The 23,608-nt window shown below is 49.6% G+C and overlaps 2 long non-coding RNA genes across 2 annotated transcripts in view; both read right to left on the reverse strand.

Annotated features, from left to right (window-relative positions):
• The window catches only part of LOC310702954, a 313,269-nt gene that overhangs the window by 273,856 nt on the left and 15,805 nt on the right, over positions 1-23,608 (reverse strand). The gene's annotated exons all lie outside the window — the stretch shown is intronic.
• On the reverse strand, positions 4,239-13,416 carry LOC310702965. Its single transcript, XR_014523843.1, has 2 exons — positions 13,130-13,416; positions 4,239-5,977 (listed from the first exon to the last, which is right to left on the reverse strand). It is a non-coding gene; the product is annotated as an uncharacterized lncRNA (long non-coding RNA).

A 23,608-nucleotide genomic window follows, 5' to 3' on the forward strand; every position in this document is an offset into this window, starting at 1 on the left:
CTTGGAAGAAACAGAAACTGAGAGATTCATCCAGCTGTACTTGCATCTGCCAGACTCAATTCAGCTGATGGAAGAATCCATGCCAGGAGGATTTCTCACGAACACTAAGAGCAACACAGGAATTCCAACCCCATGAAGTGGACTGGCAACTACACAGGTTTATTAACAGGGTGCTTTGCATCTCACTGATAGGGGCTCTTAATACAGGCCTGCAGCGGGATTTCTCTTAAATCTAAGACATGAGAAGGTGGTGAGTCTAGAACCGCCTTCCCCGACCTGATGTGGTCCAGATGTTTTGAACTACAACTCTCATCAGCTTGAGTCAGCACAGCCAAAGCTCAGGGATGATGGGAGCTGTGCTTAGGGATGCAAACTATTCATCCCCTTCCATTTTGCCCCATATTCGTCACATGCAGCGCTGTCTCTGTTCCACTGCAGTTCAGCTCCTGACACAAAACAATTTTATTGTCCTCTATGGTGAAACCCTATGCAATGAATTACATAATGAATTATGTAATTAATTAGGCTGTCATTACATTATTCCACACAAAAGGAAACACAATGCCAACAGGGAGTGAGGAAACACCACAATCACAAATTATTACATATTGTTTGCAGACTGTAAACAACGCCAGCAATAAATACAGGTCATATTTGCCACATCAATTTCCATTCCGGACACGAAACAAATAAGTGAACTCCATCCATTTCTGCTCCATTTTGGACAGGAATTCTCCAACATTCCTTGTTGTGGTGCAAAACATCTGGCAGGCACCAGATTGAGTAAGGCTGGTCAAGAGGCTAAGTTGTGTATAAGGCAAATTTTGTTGTTTTTGTTTAGTCGTTTAGTCGTGACCCCATGGACCAGAGCACGCCAGGCACTCCTGTCTTCCACTGCCTCCCGCAGTTTGGTCAAACTCATGCTGGTAGCTTCGAGAACACTGTCCAACCATCTCGTCCCCTGTCGTCCCTTTCTCCTTGTTCCCTCCATCTTTACCAACATCAGGGTCTTTTCCAGGGAGTCTTCTCTTCTCATGTGGTGGCCAAAGTATTGGAGCCTCAGCTTCACGATCTGTCCTTCCAGTGAGCACTCGGGGCTGATTTCCTTCAGAATGGATAGGTTTGATCTTCTTGCAGTCCATGGGACTCTCAAGAGTCTCCTCCAGCACCAGAATTCAAAAGCATCCATTCTTCGGCGATCAGCCTTCTTTATGGTCCAGCTCTCACTTCCATACATCACTGCTGGGAAAACCATAGCTTTAACTCGAAGGCAAATGTTGTATTTGAATGCAATAACATGGGCACCTTTGCACTGGTAAATACAGAATCCATAACCTACACTGAGTCCTTGAGGTAGGGCAGGGTGTAAATCAGAACGAATACAAAAAACGCCTGTAAAAAGAAAAAGAAAAAAGACATAAGCGTGATAATTGCTTCGCGTGCAAGCACAGGGCTGCCACATTACCACAACCAACGTCAGTATCTTCAACTGGTTTCTGTGGGCAAACCGACTGGCTGCATCAGAAAGGACCAAGTCTCCCAGGAAATCCTTCGAGTCCAAACTGTCAGCTAAAAGGCAGCATGGCCACAGACATACATTATCCAGTTATTTCCAGCTACTGGAGCAACTGCCCCATTTTCAGTTCCCGTTGACCAGAGTTGGGTCTGAACCAACAACTTCCCTGCAGCGACGATGGGGAATCCCTCTGGTAGCAGCTATTGCATTTTAACCAGTTCCTCCTTGCACAGCTAAGGCTTTCCTTTCCCTGTCGTTTTACATCTCGGGGTTGACATGTGGTTGAACTGATATCCTTTCCTGGTTTCCTTTCATTTTTTTTTTGCAACTAAATGTCCAGTAGCGTTGCATAAAGAGAACCCAACAGAAAAAAGGTCAAGCCGAGTATTCGTGCCTGAGGTCTAGGATTACATCAAAGTCTTCAACGTTCATCTGTCCATAACATCAACCCAGCGCTTCCTGGTTTCAGCATTACTCAAAGAAAGAGCAACTGTTAGTTATCTCCCCTTTGTATGCTTACCTCTGGTTTTCAACCTCAACTTTCTCGTGTTATCTTTCTTTGTCCACAGGCCCATGACTACGCATAGTGCCTGTCTGGGGCAGCGGGGGGGGGGGGGGTTCAGATTCCTGTTGAATCTGAGACTCGTAAGCTAATTTAAAGCAGTCCAAAAACATCTCTCCCCACCACCACCACCACCCCACAGTCCTCTCCAAATAAAAGAAATACAGTATCACTGACCACAGAGTTTATGACTGCCAGGGGAATTAAGCCTGCCAGATGTCCCTTATTTCCGAAGGCAGCCCCTGCCTGAAAGAACCATCAACCGTTTTGGGAGCTCTGGAATTTTGTAACTGGAAAACCCAAATTTGCCATTGGAGTTAATTTGGCAAGTTTGCATTAATTGCCCTAATCTGCAGCAACACACATCTGGAATGCGTTTGTGTGAGCGGTGGCCTCGTCCGTATCTGAGGGGGAATTCTTCGCCCAGTGAGGCCCATCAGCTGGGATTGGGAGCAAGTTTGTCCACCACAAATACCACCATCACCCAAAAAGAACCCCAAACCCAAATATATAGCAGCATACAAAACAGTGCCTGCTTTAACCCAGTTCTTATTAAGTACGACATTTTTAAAAAAAAAAAAAAAAAGAAGAAGAAACAACCCTTATGGGGCAGAATCCAAAGCAAGTGCAGTTCATTTTCGGAAGAGAGTTATTTGCGACAGCCCTGCAGTGTAGCTGACACTGAATGCTATGAGTAAGGCTCTGCGTGGTTTACAACAATTGAGAGTGTTGTTCAGAGGGTGGTGATGATGGTCGCAACAGCAACAACATATGTTTGTGTAGTGTTCAGACTCTTAGCTGGGGGGGGGACACCCAAGGGAACAAGGCTCAGAGCCTGGGGAGTGGTGGTGGGATAACGACAACAACAACAACAATTTATTATACCCCGCCCATCTGGCTGAGTTTCCCCAGCCACTCTGGGCGGCTTCCAATCAACTGTTAAAAACAATATAGCATTAAATATTAAAAACTTCCCTAAACAGGGCTGCCTTCAGATGTCTTTTTAAGATAAGATAGCTGCTTATTTCCTTCATATCTGAAGGGAGGGCGTTCCACAGGGCAGGCGCCACTACAGAGAAGGCCCTCTGTCTGGTTCCCTGTAACCTCACTTCTCGCAATGAGGGAACCGCCAGAAGGCCCTCAGTGCTGGATCTCAGTGTCTGGGCTGAATGATGGGGTTGGAGATGCTCTTTCAGGTATACAGGATTGAGGCCATTTAGGGCTTTAAAGGTCAGCACCAACACTTTGAATTGTGCTCGGAAACGTACTGGGAGCCAATGCAGATCTCTCAGGACCAGTGTTATATGGTCCCGGCGGCCACTCCCAGTCACCAGTCTAGCTGCCACAATCTGGATTAATTGCAATTTCCGGGTCACCTTCAAAGGTAGCCCCACGTAGAGCGCATTGCAGTAGTCCAAGCGGGAGATAACTAGAGCATGCACTACTCTGGCAAGACAGTCCGCAGTCAGGTAGGGTCTCAGCCTGCGTACCAGATGGAGCTGATAAACAGCTGCCCTGGACACAGAATTGACCTGCGCCTCTATGGACAGCTGTGAGTCCAGAATGATGAGTGGTCAGAGGGAGAAGAGGGAGAAGACAGGGAGTTGGAGGTATCAGAAGCTGAAGGCTTAGTGATCTGAGTCTGTGGCAGACAGAAGTCTAGAATCAGAGGCAAAAGCTGGAGCTGAAGGGTAGGAGGAGGGAGACCAAGTCAGAGATGAGTCAGGCTGGTGAAGAGTCACAGGTTTCTCCTGCTGCTGCGACAAGCTCTCCTCTCCCCTTGTCTCCTAAAACCAGAAGAGGTATGAAAAGGGCGGAGGAGAGGTTGGCACGGTCTCCGATCACTAGGGGGAAAGCCCTGTTGAAGAGGCGGGGACTTTCAGTCTCAGCTACTGATTTTCACAGGGGAAGGCCACCTGGAATGAGCCGCTCCGCTCATTAGGCTTGACTCTCAGCCAAGTCTGTGGAGAACTCATCTTTTCAAATAAAGAGTTAACTCCGTTGTTGAACTGTATGATGACTAACCGGCACAGAATTACCCAGCTCCACTGAAAAGCTGGTTCCATAAGGGTCCAGCCTCCCTCAACTGTCACCTGGCAGCAGCTATTCCATCAGGCTACAGTAGAGAGAGAGGAAGTGAAATATACTCGGAGTCGAGAGTGGATTTCATGCTCTTTATTCAGCTCATAGTGGTGAGGAGGAATGGAAGTTCCCCCAGAATGTCTGCTTTATATACATTATTTACACAATGGGCCCCATGTGATTGGCTAATTCCGTGATTCTCCTGTAGGCCAATCAGGTTGCAGATTCCCTTCCACCTGGAGCTGGATTGGGTGGCGCCTGTGGACCAATCAGACTGCTGCATTCTGGATCCTATTGTTCTAGGACCAATCAGACTGCTGCCTTTTGGATCCTATTCAACTCAGTACATAACAGGAAGGAAGAAGAAAAGAGCCTGCCATGGATGGGGCAAAGGGGGCAGTTCCACCCCACCACCATGACCCACAGATTCCCAGCTTTCTCTTTTTTTAAAAAAAAAAACAGTATCCCCCCCCCTTTGGGATGCGGGTGGCGCTGTGGGTTAAACTACAGAGCCTAGGACTTGCCGATCAGAAGGTCGGCGGTTCGAATCCCTGCGACAGGATGAGCTCCCGTTGCTCGGTCCCTGCTCCTGCCAACCTAGCAGTTCGAAAGCATGTCAAAGTGCAAGTAGATAAATAGGTACCGCTCTGGCGGAAAGGTAAACGGCATTTCCGTGCGCTGCTCTGGTTCGCCAGAAGTGGCTTAGTCATGCTGGCCACGTGACCCGGAAGCTGTACACCAGCTCCCTCAGCCAATAAAGCGAGATGAGCGCTGCAACCCCAGAGTCGGCCACAACTGGACCCAATGGTCAGGGGTTCCTTTACCTTTTATTTACCCCCCCTAGCAATTGTAGAATGCTCCCTTGAGACTAGGAGCCGACCAGTTGACCAGCTGACCTCCCAATGAAATGCCTACCCGCGAATGAGGCTTTGCCTCATTTCTGAGAGCTGCTTGCTTGGAAACGCAGCGCTTGCACCTCTGCTGCTTTCCCTCCCCACTGCCACCAGGCCTGCAACCTTTGAAATTTAAGATCTCCCAGCTGCCCTGCCTTCCGTTTCTGGTGGCTGGGTCGCCACAGGGGAGAGAGGCCCGCTTCGCCATTGCTGGTGGGAACGACAGCCATGCTCTCAGCTTACCCTCGGCACTCAGAAGGTTGTGTGTGTGTGTGTGTGTTGCAGACAAGGCACCTCCGTCGTCATGGCTTTGGGGGCCTAGGGAAAAACGGAAGCCGATCAGGCATCTTACCAAGGGAGGCATCACAGGCGGCGACGGCAAACCACCTCCGTTGCGGCTTTCTGTACCAAAGAGCTCTTCAGAAAACAGACGAAACGTTGCCTTATCCGACATTCCAGCTCCTGCCTTTGGTCTCCCGTTTAGCAAACCGTTCTTTTGGCGCTCTTGTGCTTTTGTATACAAGTTCAGCACTGTTATTTAACCCTGACAGACGCCTCCTGGGAGCAATTAAACTCCTTAAGATCTTACCTACATTCCACCAGACGTCTTCTCATTAAACAGTTGCTCAGATGTTCCCGAGGCCTAAAACATTAAGATTTAAAGGAAACAATTGACTGGTGTGTGCCCACCCCCTCTTTCCTCCTCCCTCCCGAAAACCAGTTGTTTGTTTAACATGGGTAGAGCGAGTGCTGAGGTCAGGAAGGCGGGAGATATATGGGTTGCGTTGTGGTTCGTAAGCAGATCTAGCAGGTAGCGACCGTCTGTATTTTAATACTGATCCAAGTCTTCCCATCCTTGTGTAGTCAAAGCCTCACCATTCATGGAGAGAGAAATACCAGGAGGTAACCCCAGGTCATGCACAGCTGCAAAAAGAAGAGAAGAAAAGAAATCCAATGTGAAGAGGGGACCCCAAAATGGAATAGGTGCTTCACTGATGACCTCCACAAGTTTGAGGGCAAACCTCTGACATGAAGAGACCTGTGAATGCTCCACATGGAATTTGGAACCCTGTTTTTTCCAGAACCTGCTTCCGAGGTTCGTGATCCAGCTTGCGTAAGGCAACCAGGTACAGCATGAACAGTAGAGCAAGGTTAGATTACTGCAATGCGTTATACCTGGGGCTGCCTCTGAAGACAGTTCTGAAACTTTTATTATTATTATTATTTATTATTATTATTAGTACCCCGCCCATCTGGCTGGGTTTCTCCAGCCACTCTGGGCGGCTTCCAACAAGATTAAAAATACATTAAAATGTCATACATTAAAAACTTCCCTGGACAGGGCTGCCTTCAGATGTCTTCTAAATCTTAGGTAGTTGTTTATCTCTTTGACATCAGATGGGAGGGTGTTCCACAGGGTGGGCGCCACTACCAAGAAGGCCCTCTGCCTGGTTCCCTGTAGCTTTGCTGCTTGCCAGAAGGCCCTCGGCGCTGGACCTCAGTGTCTGGGCAGAACGATGGGGGTGGAGCCGCTCCTTCAGGTTGTAGTTGTAGTTTCCGGGTCACCTTCAAAGGTAGCCCCACATAGAGCGCATTGCAGTAGACCAAGCGGGAGATAACTAGAGCATGCACCACTCTGGCGAGACAGTCTGTGGGCAGGTAGGGTCTCAGCCTGTGTACCAGGTGGAGCTGGTAGACAGCTGCCCTGGATACAGAATTGACCTGCACCTCCATGGACAGTTGTGAGTCCAAAGTGACTCCTAGGCTGCGCACCTGGTCCTTCAGGGGCACAGTTACTCCATTGAGGACCAGGGAGTCCACCGCACCAGCCCGCCCCCTGTCCCCCAAGAACAGTACTTCTGTTTTGTCAGGATTCAACCTCAATCCATTAGCCACCATCCATCCTCCAACCGCCTCCAGGCACTCACACAGGACATTCACCGCCTTCACTTGTTCTGATTTGAAAAAGAGGTAGAGCTGGGTATCATCTGCATATTGATGGACACCCAGTCCAAACCCCCTGATGATCTCTCCCAGCGGCTGCATGTAGATGTTAAAAAGCATGGGGGAGAGGACAGAACCCTGAGGCACCCCACAAGTGAGAGCCCAGGGGTCTGAACACTCACCCCCCCACCACTTTCTGGACATGGCCCAGGAGGAAGGAGCAGAACCACTGTATGACAGTGCCCCCAGCTAGTGAAGAATTTAGCAGCCAGGTTGCTCACTGGGACAAGATGGTTTGAGGATATTACACTGATCCTGGCACTGGCTTCAACTCCAGAGGGCTCTGGGCACCCACAATTTTTTTGCTGTGGGTGCCCAGCCTCTGCCCGCCACCACCACATACTGCTGGCTGCTGGCCCCAGCTGCCGCCTTACCTCTGGCATTCCAGTGCCATGGCAACGAGCGGGCCAGGGCCTGCGCCTCCGCCGTGGGGCCTGTGTTGGGGCCCACTGTGGCTGCCGATGTGCTTCTGGGGTGTGTCAGCGGGCCCCAACAGAGGCCCCATGGTGGAGGCGCAGGCCCCGGCCTGGTCATTGCCGTGGCGCCGGAGCACATGTGCATGCCGTGCTGTCATGTTCCTGGCCTGACTGCACTGACTGCCAATGAGTTTCCGGGCCCAATTCAAAGTGCCGGTTTTGACCTATGAAGCCTTAAATGGCTCAGGACCACCATACCTCAAGGACAGCCTGTCTCCATATGAACCTACCTGGGCCTTGAGATCATCTTCTGAGGTCTTCTTTGTGTGCCTCCTCCATGAGAGTGCCAGCCACTCCTTTCTATGCCTCTCAACTCTATGCCAGGGGTCTGCAAACTTTCTCCACAGGAGGCCGGTCCACTGCCCCTCAGACCTTGTGGGGGGCTGGACTATATTGGGGGGGGGAATCCCCCCCACCAACTCTCCCCTCCCTTCTCCACAGGACCGGACGAGCCCCAGTGGCTGCTTACCTGTGCCTTGCGAGTGGCGGGGGCTGGCGGCATGGAGGGACGATGAGCAGCATGAAATGGCTGGCTCCAGAGAGGGGCTGCTTAAAATGGTGCACAGCCAACCGAGGCTCAACAAAGCCCAGCCCTCTTCCTCCTGTAGGCAGGGCAGGGAGAAGCCAGGAGGAGGGAGGGAGGAGACGTCACCGTGGTGTGTGAGGGAGGGGGGAAATGGCACAGCCCAATCCCCACGCCAATCCATGCGGCGATTCCCGGACCGTCCACAGGCCAGATTCAGAAGGCAATTGGGTCGGAGCCAGCCCCCGGGCCTTAGTTTGCTGACCCATGCTCTACGCCATTTATCTGCCTCCCTGTTTGCCTTCCGTCCACAACATCATCCAGATTTTTTAAAAATTTATTTAATCATTTTTTCGATACAAACAATACCCGCAAAAGACACATACAACAAAAACCATAATAACAATAATAACACACTTTGACAATTCAGATTTGAATACACTGATATACCTATGACTACACCTTTTAAACAATATTTTCCCACCTCTCTCTCCTCCCCCCACCTCCCACCGTTATCCATCTTATGGCTTAAATATTCATTCCAGATTTCTTCATATTTATCCATTCTTAATTTGCGTTGACATGCAATTCGCTCATATGTAGCTAATCTGTCCATATTATCAATCCATGTGCTCAATGGAATCTTTTTGCAGCTCTTCCAATTCATCAAAACAAGGTTTTTTTCCTTCTAATATAGCCCGGTACATCCATATTTTTTTTGACCCCTTGAAATCTCCCACATTTCCGGAATATAATTTAGAATTAAATTAAATTCCCCTAAATAACAATTTCTTTTTATTACTCTTGCTATAAATATCCTCACCTCGCACCAACATCATACAGATATGAAGAATATCATGTTAGCTTTCCTGGCTATAATGCTGGGGCTTCTAACCAATGGTCTCCAGTGCTCCTTAAATGCTTCAAGACCTGTGGCATTTTGACCAATAGGAGTGACATGTCACGCTCAGTTCCACTCACACCAGTGGGCATGGTATCACACAACACTGAATGGTACTGGGCAGTGTCCCTACTTCCACCCCCTGTCCACACATGCATGATTCTATTCCTTCATCTGTTCCCATGAGAACAGCAGAGAAGAGCAGTGTGATGGTTATAAACACCCATCCCTCAAATTGTCCCTTTGCATTAAGGGGTTTGCAAGCCGATTCCCAAAGTGGCTTTCACGTGGTATGGAAACCCAAACAGAATACAGAAATTAACAGCTAGGAAAATAATTGGGGAAATGGAACGAACTGCCCTGCGAATGCAGCCATGGCAGACGTTTTCACTGTGGAACTGGAGGTAGTCAGAAATCACCCTGGTAGCCATCTCAGCAACACTGATTAAATCGATAACGGTATTTCATGATGTAATCCTCCAAAATGGAGATTTGGAGCATGTATGGGCAAGGGAGATGGGGCAAAGCTTTTGCACGTTAGTATGCAAAAATCTGAATAACTAGCAATTGCATGGATGCAGAAGTTTGCCAGGTTGCAACCCAAGGATAGGGTTCCAGAAGGGGGGCAATGCTAGGTGGTTGAAACAGTGAACAGAATCATAGAATTGCAAAGTTGGAAGGGACCACGAGGATCATCTAGTCCAGAGTTTCCCAAACTTGAGCCTCCAGATGTTTTTTGACTACAACTCCCATCATCCCTTGCTAGCAGGACCAGGTGTCCGGGATTATGGGAACTGAAATGTCCCTGAAATGAAGAGGTCTTATCAGGAACCAGGAATAGCAGGGTTGGTCCTGGAGGCCAGTCAGACAGCCCCAGGTGGCTGCATTTGGCCCCTGTCTCTAACTCTCCCCATCCAGGGCCGTCTTACCCATAGGTGCTAGGGGTGCGGGGCACCTGGGCACCGGGCTTTCAGGGGACCAAGCTTTGGAGATTTGGAGTCTGGGGATTGGGAAGATCCGACAGCCGCTGCCAAGTGGAGCAGAGCCCGTCAGAGCATCACAGCTCTTCTGCTGCGGGCGAGCGAAGCACTAGGGCAGCTCCACCCTCCTGCACGCCTGGGAGAGGCCCGGCCAGCACACACTGCTCACACAAGGTGTTCGGCTTCACTCAGTTGGCATCTCCACTGCCTTGGGCTCAACTGTTGTTGCATTGGGCTCCGCTTGCCCACCCCCATGTGCCCAGGTGCCTTGCTCTGCTGTCGCCGCCGCCACTTCGGGCTCCTCTGTTGATGTTCAGACGGCCAGCCAGGCCTAAAATAAGGTCAACAACTTTGGGGTCCCCCCCTTAAAAAAAGGTTGACGGGGGGGGCGCCAGGCAGATCTTTGCACCCCAGCGACGCATATGCTTAAGACGGCCCTGTCCCCACCCCTCTCATAAGGACATCTTTCCTAAAATGGCTTGCCCTGTGGTGGAACAGCTAGAATACGAAACGAAAGAATGAGACGGGGGCAGAGGATGAATGGTTGGAAACCTGAGCAAACACACTGAACATGGTTAAATTAGCATCTTCTGTATAAATTGTAAAATCGCAGTGACCTTTGCTGGAGGTCCACCAGCCCTCTGTGTTAGGAAGAAAGAACATTGCTAAGTAGGCTCTCTGCCATACCCTCAAGCACCTTCTTTAATTGTCTTTGAGTAAGAGCAAATCTTCCTGCCTCTTAATATCAAGTTTCATTAACTTAATCGTGATGTGATATCATGAAATAATATTTACTGCTCTCCAATAATTTATGTAAATAGCTTCCCCTTTCAACCCCGGCTCTCCAGGATGACAGGTGATTCGCGGTGGCTATTTTTAAAAAATAAATAAATCTGTGCACACCAGCCACCCACCTAGAACTCATCCGGTCTCACCATCTAAGTGGAAGCAAAATAGTGACATTAATCAGGTATTTGAATGATAAGGGAAGGAGGAATTGGAACCGAAATGAATGAAGAGGGAAATAGCCATTCCTCGTTTTGCGTGGGGGTTACGTTCTGGACCCCTGTGTGTATTGGGGGGCCCATGTAAAACATTCTGCCTCCCCCCATTCCACTCCCATTCCACCCTTTAATGACATTTTAGTGACATTTTCGGGTCACTTCCAGGTTCAGCACTGTATATGTGTAAAAGGTAAGGGTAAAGGTACCCCGACAGTTAAGTAAATTTAAACACAATTTACCTTCCCGCTGGAGTGGTACCTATTTATCTACTTGCACTTTGATGTGCTTTCGAACTGCTAGGTTGGCAGGAGCAGGGACTGAACAACAGGGTCTCACCCCTTCGCAGGGATTCGAACTGCCGACCTTCTGATCGGCAAGTCCTAGGTTCTGTGGTTTAACCCGCAGCACCACCCATGTCCCTTTTATTAGCATTCTAAATCCACCTTTATAATTATTTATTAAATTTGTATACTGCCCTGCATCCAGAGATTTCAGGGCGGTTCACAACATTTCATGGCAATTTGCATATAATAAAATTCAAAAAATAAAGTTAGCAACGGGTACATTTAAAACAGGGATGCGGGTGGCGCTGTGGGTAAAACCTCAGCGCCTAGGACTTGCCAATCGCATGGCCGGCGGTTCGAATCCCCGCGGCGGGGTGTGCTCCCGTTGTTCGGTCCCAGCGCCTGCCAACCTAGCAGTTTGAAAGCACCCACGGGTGCAAGTAGATAAATAGGGACCGCTTACTGGCGGGAAGGTAAACGGCATTCCGTGTGCTGCGCTGGCTCGCCAGATGCAGCTTGTCACGCTGGCCACGTGACCCGGAAGTGTCTGCGGACAGCGCTGGCTCCCGGCCTATAGAGTGAGATGAGCTCACAACCCTAGAGTCTGGCAAGACTGGCCCGTACGGGCAGGGGTACCTTTACCTTTACCTTTACCTTTACCTTTACATTTACATTTAAAACAAGACTAAATTGCTAACAAGTGGATATTCGTGGTAAAGACCCATTTAACCAACTGGGAAAACCCATTGAAACAAAAATGTATTCCGTTGTTTCCAGAAAGTATAGATAGCATTGTATCTCAACAGGTATGCTATTCTACAGAACAAGGACAGCCAAACTAAAAGCCCTGCCTCGAGTTACAGCAGAGAGGGCTTCTGAGATCTTTGGAACTGCTGGCAGGAAAGATTCTTCTGCAGACCGCAGCAATCTACTGGCAGGGCCAGCCCAGGACATTTTGCCGCCTGAGGCAAAACAGAACATGGCAGCATCCCTGCCACTGCCCCCTGCCCACTGCTGCTGCTGCCTCCGCCGCTGCCTGAGGTGACTGGACGCAAGCCAAGGAAACCTCAGCAGGCTGAAAGAGGCTGCAGAGGAGCAGGGGGCAGCAGCAGCCCCTCTCTTTTCATGCAGCTGCCCCTAACCCGCCGTCCAAGGCGACTGCTTCATTGAGGCCAATGGATGGGCCGGCACTGCAACTGGGTATGTAAGGGGTATCCTCTGTCCTGAAGGTATCCTCTGTCCTGAAGGTATCCTCTGTCCTGAAGCAGAAGCTGGGGGGCAGTGAGTGCTGGCAGGCAGAGCTGTGCCTGCCCCCCTAAACTGTCCCACTACCCTCAGGTACGTTAGCAGATACTGGCCTGTCACCCCTGTTGAAGTAAGACTCACCTGCCAGCCTGGTTGGGGTCTGTACACAGAGTGGCAGTGGGTATCCTCTTGCCCTTTGCTCTCAGGCAGACAAAATGCCTCAGGCCAGCCCTGATCCTTTATGGTGGTGGCCCTAATACCCCACACAGAACATACGAAGCTACCTTACACCATGACAGGTCCATCTAGCGCCATACTGTCTACACTGACTAGCGGTGGTTTTCCCTATATGACTCCCCCCCCTTAGGGCTGTATGGTCCTTATAGACCAAAATTGGAGGCCTAAGGTATCCAGAGCAGTGGCATAACAAGGGTTGCCAGCACCCGGGGCTGCATGGAGTTGTTGTCTAGAGAGGTTGTTTCTTTGTTCACATGGAGAAGCTGTTTCAGCCGAACCCAGGAACACAGCTATAGTGGGCATCACTGGGTGGTGAAATTTTGTGCCCCCTAGCAATTTTGGGCCTGGGACAACCTCCCCTGTGCCCCTCCTACATGCTACGCCACTGGCTCCAGGTACCAAAACTAGATGCCTGGCCCTACCATTTCTCATCTACTTGCTAGCTGTTATCCTCAAAGTTTCCCTGATGCAGTTCTATTGCACAAGAGGTGTGGGAACTCCTTTTTCCAGCGAGTTCTTTCTTCCTTAGCCAGCCGCGCGGCACTCGAGTCAGGTTTGAACCTGTGGTCACTGCTGAATTGCTATGCTCTGAGGATGGTTTAATCCCCAGAACGGGCCCCTGGGTTAGCCAGGCCTGTTTTAATTGACATCTTCTGCTTCCATTTGAATTCAGAGATGTTGGCTTGTTTCTTAATGTGCTTCGCGAGGATTTTTCCTTCACACCAAGATTGCTTGACTGACAGCAGAAATTAAGATTACATCATTCTCTTTCTTTGCCTTCGGCAGCTTTGGGCTATCAAGTTTCTCCCTGATTGGGTAATCCGCTGGTTCTTATGTAAAAATTAGTCCATCAGCAGCAGTGCCTGCCAACTTCAGAAAAATCCCAAGGGAGATGGAAGGTCCTCTTTACCCTTGATGGCTGTGTCACCCGTCCCTCTCTGCTTGGCCCACCAGAAAGGAAGAGCCCAACAAAGCAAAGGTATCTGCTTTAATCCATTCAGATGATATTCCTATAATCTAATAGCGTATGCTAAATGCAAAAGATTTACAATACTCCATATTGCCATGGCTGAAGGATGAAGACTAGATTTCAAGTCTTTATTCTCTGCAAAATTCTAGGCATGTCCTGCTAGCTCGCTGATCAAAGGGGCCTGGTTTTGCAAAGTCTGCTTGCAAAATCCTAGATCTGAGACATGTAGCAGTTCCAATTTATTAAAAAAGGTTGATCTCAATTGAGAGCTCAAGTCTTGCAAGGTCTGCCTGCCAAACTTTAGACCAGAGCTATCTGGTTCTTCTTTGAATTAGCAGCTCCTATTTTGCAAAGGGTTACTCGAAGCTGCTCACAGAGGAGCTGCTTGCAAAGTGTTTCCTTTGATCTAGCAAGCTCAGTTCTTGCAAAACTGGTCAACAGCTTTGCGCAGAAAACGTCGGAGGATGCAAAACCGACGCAGAGGAAAGCAAATCCGAGAGGTCGTGCCTCTGTGTGCAGAGGTGCATCAACCTAACATTCTCCTGATCCCTAAGAGTACGAGAGTTGGCAGATCTGCAACATCTGCCAATCCTTCACTAAGGTATCCCTTGCTAAGGCCCAGTTTCAAGCCCTTAGGACTGCAAAGATATGCCTAAAGACAGAAGCCAGGTGAGGAATAGTCAAGTAAGACTAGCGACTGTGGGCTCTGCTCCAGTGCCCTGCATATTTCTCTGCCCCTCCTCATTATTAACACAGCCAGAATTAATTATGCAAAATGGTGTTTAATTCAGGAATGTTATGCAACACTCAGAGGTATCCTGACACATTGCACAGGTGCTGTAACTTATACGGGTTACAGAATTTGGCCCAGGAACTGCTGTGTAGTGAGCCGCCATACTGCAGCTGGAAGTGAAGATTTTTGTGGACTGACTCCTCTCACCCAGGCAGACCATTGGATCCTTCCAAGCAGGATAGGCCAAAAAAAGTCTTCCTTGAGCCTGTTTGGAGGTTCTAGCAGGGGAGCGCAGCTATCGTATACCCTTGACCGAAGAACGGTACACTCCTTCTATCTGGGATGGTCGTCCTCTTCCACCGAGCGCGCAGCTTCGGGAGGGACGCACATGGAGCGGTGAGGGAGGAAGGGGACACCCGCCTAGCCAGCCAGATCAGCCGAATCAACCCTGGCGATCAATGGGGTGACAGATGTCGCAGCCAGATCGCCCTCACATCCTGTTTTTTTGTTGTTGTTGTTGTTTTGTGGACTGACTCCTCTCACCCAGGCAGACCATTGGATCCTTCCAAGCAGGAGAGGCCAAAAAAAAGTCTTCCTTTCCCCACTGAGCAATGGATGAGCAATATGGTCTCCCTGAACTTTGGAGCATCTTGCGTTTCTGGCCTTGATCCTGGGTCCTTCCAGCTCCACAATTCTATTATTCTATGATCCTAATTGTTCTTTGGCCCTGATGCACTCTAGATCCTCGGGAACACGGGTGGCACTGTGATCTAAACCACTGAGCCTCTTGGCCAGGCATAGGCAAACTCTGGCCCTCCAGATGTTTTGAGACTACAATTCCCATCATCCCTGACCACTGGTCCTGTTAGCTAGGGATGATGGCAATTGTGGTTCCCGTGCGCTGGTTCGCCAGAAGCGGCTTAGTCATGCTGGCCACATGACCCAGAAGCTGTACGCCGGCTCCCTCGGCCAATAAAGCGAGATGAGAGCCGCAACCCCAGAGTCACGACTGGACCTAATGATCAGGAGTCCCTTTACCTTTACCTTATGCATCAGGCCATTGGCTCACCTAGCTCAGTATTTCCTACACTGGCTGGCAGCTGCATGCCAGGGCTTCAGGCAGGGGACATTCCCAGCCCCGCCTGCAGATGCCTGGGAATGAACCTGGAAAGCCAATGCTCTGCTCCTGAGCTACAGCCCTTCCCCAAAACAAACCAGGAGGGAAAGGGGCAGAGGCTTTTTTGCACGGCAGCCTGCAAGCTAGCTAGATCCACAGTTAGCAGAGCCATACCTTTCTTAACCCCTTGAGCAAGGAGCTGTATGACTCAGAAGGCGTCTCTGAGTCAAAAGGCCTCCCAGCGTGAAGGCAGTTTTTCACACCACTCCTTTCCCAGGGCCTTGCCTTCGGTCACGGCCCAGAACCGGGCGCCTGGCTGCTGGCAGAAACTTTAAAAGCGAGCGGCTTCTCTCGGTTTGCGGGCACAGATACCCGAGTACAAAACACACAGCCCATCAGCTGTGAAGGGCAAATGCAAGTATAAATAGCTGTGTCTCCCTTTAAAGCAGCGGCAACCGAAGAAAGAATTGGGACCTGGTCTGTTCCTGTTGTCCTGAATTGTGCCTCTAACCTCTTTAGCCCCTTGGATAAGAATGAATCCATATCGAGGATGGTATTCTTGATATCTCTGATATCTCTTAATATGTCTGTTAAGGGTGTTTATCGGCTGTGGGGATGCCCAGGAAGAATGGAGTGATTCAGGGGTCTTTCTATGACCCTCTGAGTCAAAGTGTATGGCCAATAACCCACCCCAAATCTATCACTGCTCCCACAAAGCTTTGGGCTACTCTGTTTTTTCCCTGCAACTTATTTCTCTATGTTTTCTTACACATCTCAATGTTTCCCCATGTTAGTGTTTTCCCCAGAGGTACACAAGAGAGTTTCAAAGGGTACATGGCAGAATTTTTCATTTTACTTTATCGTAGAGGGTTTTTAGCTGCAAAAAAAAAATGATGCAAAGATAAAATAGCATTATTAAAATTACCCCCAATTTATCTTCACCCGCCAGTAAGACTAAACTCTCAAAAGGGGTACACGATCGTTGTAAGTTTGGGGAATGCGACTCTAGGCTCATTTATTTATTCATTGTTAAAGCACAGGAGGGAAGGATTTTTTTGTAAAAATAAAGTAAAAGGTAAAAGTTTCAAGGGCGCTTTCCAGCCAAGCAATGCAGACGGCAGACAGTTAAGTACCATATTTTTCTGTGTATACCACGCCCCCCTGTATAACATGACCCCTATTTTTGGGAATTCCAAATTAAGAAAATGGGGGGAGATTGCCCAGAGTTGCTAAGCTTTGTGGGGGGAGAATTGTTCAGACTTGTTGAGCATTTTTGGGGGGGATTGCCAACAATCGCTCACCCGCCTGACCGCAGCTGCCAATCTCACACCTCGCAGAAGTCAACAATTGTCTGCCCGATCGTGGCCAGCAGCCACAAATCACCCACCCAATGGCCACAACAACAGCCAATCCTTAACAGCTCTTGCCACATACACCAATCATCCGCCAAATCGCCACTGTATATCTCCTACTCGCGGCTGCCAGCAATCGCCCGTACCCCCTATTCACTACCCATGTATAAGATGGCCCCAAATTTTTAACTATCTTTTTAAATAAATAAACCCATCATCTTATACACAGAAAAATACGGTATGTACTATCAAAGATACCACTGTCACCTCTACAGCTCAGGAGACCTACTCACACCAATTTAGCATCTAGGCAGCTATTCCCAGGTCTGTGCCCCATGGAGCACTAGCAGAAACAAAGGGCCACTCCTTTTCCACAAGCTTATCTACCTTTCCCCCAATGGGTTGCACACATAATAATAATAATAATAATAATAATAATAATAATAATAATAATATCTTTATTGTCATTGCCCCCTTCGGGGACAACGAAATTACTTGACTGCTCCATAAAAACACTAATTAAACAATACACTATAATACAGCAAGGGAGATTAGATGACTTTCAAAGTCCGGGCTTCCCATTCAGGGCCGAGATCGCTCTGGAGAAGAAGCTGTTCTTAAGACGGCTCGTTCTTGTCTTCATTGTCCTGTATCTTCGTCCCGATGGCAAGAGCTCGAAGAGACAGTGACCAGGATGCGATGGATCTTTTACTATGTCCAGTGCCTTCCTATGGCACCTTGTGGCATAAATCTGCTCTAAGGTGGAGAGTGGGCAGCCAACAATGCTCTCTGCTGCCTTAACAACCCTGCACAACCCCATTCTGCCCTGGGTAGTACAGCTTCCGTACCACACACATAAGCCATAAGTGAGCACGCTCTCAATGGCACAGTGATAGAAGGCAAGCAGCAGTTTCTGCGGAAGATGGTTTTTCCTTAGTATTCTCAAAAAGTACAGTCTCTGCTGCGCCTTCTTCACAAGCCCCCTTGTGTTGACACTCCAGGACAGATCCTCTTGTAATTCAATGCCCAAAAATCTGAACGTTGTTACCCTCTCCACACAGACCCCATCAATCAAAAGTGGCTGGACGTTGCTCTTCTGTCTCCTGAAGTCCACCACAAGCTCCTTTGTCTTCCTTGTATTTATGAGCAAGTTGTTAGCTCTGCACCACTCTGTCAGCCGCTCCACCTCATCTCTCTCTCTCTGCTGGAGACTGCGCCTGCATGGAAACGTCCTCTGCTCATCCCTCTTCAGTCCCCTCCTAGTACTGGGAGACAGTATTGCAAGAGAGGTTGGGGGAGCACTGGCCTTTCCAGCGGTGTGCAGTCAGAGGACTAGGGGGAGTAGATTAGTCCCTTAAATGTTCCCGGTAAAATAAGATTATTGATGTATTAAAGCCTGGTGCCTCCTCCCCAAAGCCCAGCAAGCTTCTTCCCAGTTTAGGGAGGGGGGCATGATGCTCTAACAGGTCCAAGAGACCTCCCGCCACCTTCCCAAAGCCCTCCTGGCTTTGGGGAGAAGATCGGAGGGCTCCAGCATCCTCTCAGAGGCCTGGTGCCTGCTTCTCAAAGCCTGGGAAGTTTCTCCCGACATAGGAAAGGAAACTGTGCTGGGCCCGGGGGTAACCCAAGAACCGTGATCCAGGTCTGGTCCAGAATCTGAAGGTTCCGCTAGGAGTCAGTCCGACAGGATCGAGGCAGAAAACCAGGCAAGGACAGGGACAGGATCAGTGGCGTAGCGTGGGTTGTCAGCACCCGGGGCAAGGCAAGTAATTTGCACCCCCTAACCCATGGATTTGCGCCCCCTAACCCGTGGATTTGCGCCCCCTAACCCTAACCCCCAGATGTTGCGCCCGGTGCGGCCGGCACCCCCTGCACCCCCCACGCTACGCCACTGGACAGGATCTGGCACACAGCAATGTTGCTCCCGCAACCTGAGGTGGGGTCCAACAGCCTTTTATCTTTTTTGGGGGTAACAGCCAGTCCTGATCCCCCAGTGACTCACCTCCCTGTTTCGCCCAAAGGTGAGCACTCCTCCTGCAAGTACTCAGGTCTCTCCTTCTCTCAGACCTTAGTCTCTGCAGCTCGGGAGACGTCGGTGGGTTACTAGACCCAGGGGCCGCCTCAGCCTCGCCTGACCCAACCAGTAGTGGAGCAGCTGTAAGTGATGGCCCAGCTGAAGGCAACAAGGTAATCCCTGCATCTGGAGCCAGGGCAGGATCAGGCCCCTGACATGGCCCAGCTGGTGCTTGTTGCAGGGGCACCTGTGCAGACTGGGACTCTTCAGGATCAGGCCCCAGACTTGGTTCAGATGATGCCTGAGGCAAAGGATCCGGTGCAGACTGAGACTCCTCTGGTTCCGAGTCCGAGCCCGAGTCCAAGGCCATCACAGAGACACAGGCGACACCCCCACCCCCCAATCACCCTCAAAAGCTGGTATCTCAGGCCCTGACTGTTCCTATAATAAAAACTCCCCTTCACTGGAGGTTAGATTGCCACCTGCCAATGGATTCTTTGGCTGGGGTTCAGGCACCGTGGGGGGTTAGATGACTCTTGTGGTCCCTTCCAACTCTAGGATTCCATGGGATTTGCCTTTTCCACAGCTGTCATGCACAGGTCAACAACATCTTCATCCAACTATCCACTACAACTTCAAGGACCTCGTCCCTGGTCAGCCAGACCCCATAAGCTCATACGGGAAATTAATATGTTGTGCCCTGGCATGCATCGCTTTTCGCACTCGTCTATACTAAAGCAGCATTTGCCACCTTACCACGCATTTGGAGAGGTCCTTCTGAAGCTGTTTTTTGTTTCGGTGGCCCTGAACAGTTTAGTACCATCAGCAGACTAGGCCACCTCCCTGCACACCCCTAACTCTAGATATTTTCTGGGGGATGGCGCTTATTCCAAGGTAACCCTCCTATGGCAGGGCAGGAACTCCGACAGCAGTGATAAAAACCTTCTCTCATGAGATTTCAAAACTGCACATCAGCATTCCACTGGCATTTCTCTTCCAGCTCTCAAGCTTTGGTTTGTTCTCTCTCTCTCTCTCTTTAAACAAGAAGGATGTGAAAAAACGTAAACCTGCTGAGTATCCCAGGAGCCTCAGGGCTTTTCTACCACCTACACAGATAATTACCCCTAGATTGGGTGTTTGGGATCCAAGCCTCCCGGTGGCTAGCAGAGACTTGAAGTAGACCAGCTGGCAGAAGAGTTGACACATCAAACAGAACAAGGTGTGGCAAAGCTGGCCGGCGCTCCCTATCAGGGGCTGTGTGAGAAGCAGAGGGAGCATGAGAGATTGGCTTCTCAAAAGAGATAACCATCTTCGTTCAGCACATCTCACAGCCAGGCGGATTCCAAGGCGATTGTATGAACTAGCATACCCGTCCCCTGTCATCGTCCCCTGGCACGTTGCCATATAGGTGAGGTTGAATCCTGACAAGACACAAGTACTGTTCTTGGGGGATAGGGGGCAGGCGGGTGTGGAGGACTCCTTGGTCCTCAGTGGAGTAACTGTGCCCCTGAAGGACCAGGTGTGCAGCCTGGGAGTCATTTTGGACTCACAGCTGTCCATGGAGGCGCAGGTCAATTCTGTATCCAGGCCGGCTGTCTACCAGCTCCATCTCATACGCAGGCTGAGACCCTACCTGCCCGCAGAGTGTATCTCCAGAGTGGCGCATGCTCTAGTTATCTCCTGCTTGGACTTCTGCAATGCGCTCTATGTAGGGCTACCTTGGAAGGTGACCTGGAAACTACAACTAATCCAGAATGCGGCAGCTAGACTGGTGACTGGGGGTGGCCACCGAGACCACATAACACCAGTCTTGAAAGACCTACATTGGCTCCCAGTACATTTCCAAGCACAACTCAAAGTGTTGGTGTTGACCTTTAAAGCCCTAAACGGCCTCGGTCCAGTATACCTGAAGGAGCATCTCCACCCCCATCGTTCTGCCCGGACGCTGAGGTCCAGCTTCGAGGGCCTTCTGGCAGCTCTCTCACTGTGAGAAGCAAAGCTACAGAGAACCAGGCAGAGGGCCTTCTTGGTAGTGGCGCCCACCCTGTGGAACGCCCTCCCATCAGATGTCAAAGAGAGAAACTACCTGACATTTAGAAGACATCTGAAGGCAGCCCTGTTCAGGGAAGTTTTTAATGTGTGACATTTTAATGTATTTTTAATATTTGTTGGAAGCCGCCCAGAGTGGCTGGGGATACCCAGCTAGATGGGTGGGGTATAAATAAATTATTATTATTATTATTATTATTATTATTATTATTATTATTATTATTATTATTATTCTATGGGTGATATCACGAGATATTTTATTCCCTGGGAGCATGGCACTTAGGTGACATGCACACACCATGAATTTAAAGCACATGGCTTTCCCCGAAAAATCCTGCCTCTTACCCTTCACAGAGCTGCAGTTCCCAGCACCATTAACTGTCATGGTCTGGCTGGATGCAGAGGAGACATCAGATAGGGAACCCCCCAAGGAAAACCCAAGGGAGGGAGGCTCTGAGCTGAGGGATTGGTGGTGGGACAACGATGAGTGGTCAGAGAAAGAAGAGCGAGCAGACTGCGGGGCGGAGGTGTCATAAGCTGAGGAGGTAACAGGGTTTAGTGAGCAGGGAGAGGCTGTGACAGAGAGCAGTCCAGAAGCGGAGGCTGGAGAGGAGACAGGAGACAGAGATGAGGCAGGCTGCTGAGGAAGCCAAGGGGTCTCCCTTCCCTGCAGCAACCAGCTCCCTGCCAGAAGAGGGTGGAGCAGAGCAGACAAGGTGATGAAATCTCAGGTTGCTGGGGAAGGAACCGGGGGCGGAGGAGACTTAGGGACCTTCAGTCCCCACAACTGTTCTACCAGGAAGAGTTGCCGTGCTCTCTAGGCCTGGCCTCCAGAGCTGTCTTGTTTCTTTGAATAAACACTGAAGCCATGTGAGTTATTGCTGACCTGCACCTGGCACCTGCCCCGACATTAACAAACTACAGTTCCCAGAACTCTTTGTGAGTGTGCTTTAAATATATAGTGTGTACACAGCCCTCATTATTCCTGGATGAAGACAGGAAGTATTTCTGTCCTTTTCTAAGGGAGGGGTAGTTTTCGTGTGTGTGTGTGTTTAAACCAGCTCTCTTTTGTCCCTTTTCTGTGCAGATTTTGAGGAAAAACAGCCTGGAGAATCCACCCACTTTTTACAGCAACAAAAAGTACTTACGAAGTAGTCTGGGGACTGTCTCCTTTTTAGCACTTTTAATGGTTTAAGGTGCTCAGAGTAGCTCCACAGTAATAAGAATAATTTTATTATTTGTAACCCACCCATCTGACTGGCTGGCCCCAGCCACTCCATGGCTATGTGGTAAAACCTGTAGTTCCTTCCTGGGGAATTGCGGGTGGGAGAAAGGCTCCCTTCACGTACCTATGGTGGAAGCCATATTTTTCCTCTGTACAATGTCCTTGTACAGAATGTAGGTACCAGAACTCTTCCCAATCCCTGTTCTGTTCTTTCTAGAGAGAGACAATAAAGTTCTAGTGTAGCTTCCTTAACACTGTGTCCTCTGTGCCTTGGTGTGAGAAGTCAATTTTAACATTCTTAATGGGAAAGATGATGGTACATTTTCCTGCACCAGAAACATTTGGCTTTCATAATCCTCCTGTAAACAGGGAAGTTCCACAAGGAAGGAATCGTGCAAGTAAGGCCACTCCTTTATGGTATGGGGAAAGATGCTTTCTAAATCCTTTGCCTTCGCTGAAGACGGCCTAAGTGCCACGGTGAAAGTATTTTGGGAAAGTCTGATGCCGATTTCCTTCCTGAAGTGGAATGTGGTTTATGAAGGAACCTGAGCTCAAAAAAAGACAACAAGACCCTCCCTCTTGGCTTTGCTGATGCGGTCCAAAGGAAAGCAGAGCAATACGTTTGGCACCAGCTTGGCTGACCTAGGGTGGCGCTGTGGTCTGCACCACTGAGCCTCTTGGGCTTGCCGATTGGAAGTTCGGCGGTTCGAAACCCTGTGATGGAGTCAGCTCCCATTGTTCTGTCCCAGCTCCTGCCAACCTAGCAGTACAAATCACACCAGTGCAAGAAGATAAATAGGTACCACTGTGGCAGGAAGGTAAATGGTGTTTCTGTGCACTCTGGTTTCCGTCGGGGTGTTCCATTGTGCCAGAAGCAGTTTAGTCCTGCTGGCCACATGACCCAGAAAGCTGTCTGTGGACAAACGCTGGCTCCCTCGGCCTGAAAGCAAGATGAGCACTACAACCCCATAGTCGCCTTTGGCCGGACTTAACTGTCCAGGGGTCCTTTACCTTTTGCCTTTACTAGCTGCCAGGAGGCGTACAAAACATAGGGACTCCACTCCTTAGCCTTTTCTTCTCCCAAAGATAACCCACAAGGCAGAAGAAGTTTAGGACCAGAGTTTTCCTGCTTTTTGATGGGCTCCCTTTCCAGGTTGACGAGCCTCATCTGCTCCTTACTTTCCTCTACAGCACATGCACAAATAGCCTTCTTTACCATTGGAACCACCATTGGTCTTTAGCTGGCCAGTTGAAGCCGTGTCCCGGGGTGTGGTCACTGTCGCATGCTGACAGCTTCTAGGAACTACAGGTGAGAGCTGAGTGCAGGATGAGGACCAAAGGTGGTAAGACAACCCCAGAAGGAGCACGACGTTCCCCACACCAGATGTTAACAACCCCATAGACCTCATATTAGGGTAAAATGTGCTTCTAAAATGCACCT

Source organism: Podarcis liolepis (assembly GCF_965112155.1).
Source record: "Podarcis liolepis genome assembly, chromosome: 3".
NCBI lineage: Eukaryota > Metazoa > Chordata > Lepidosauria > Squamata > Lacertidae > Podarcis > Podarcis liolepis.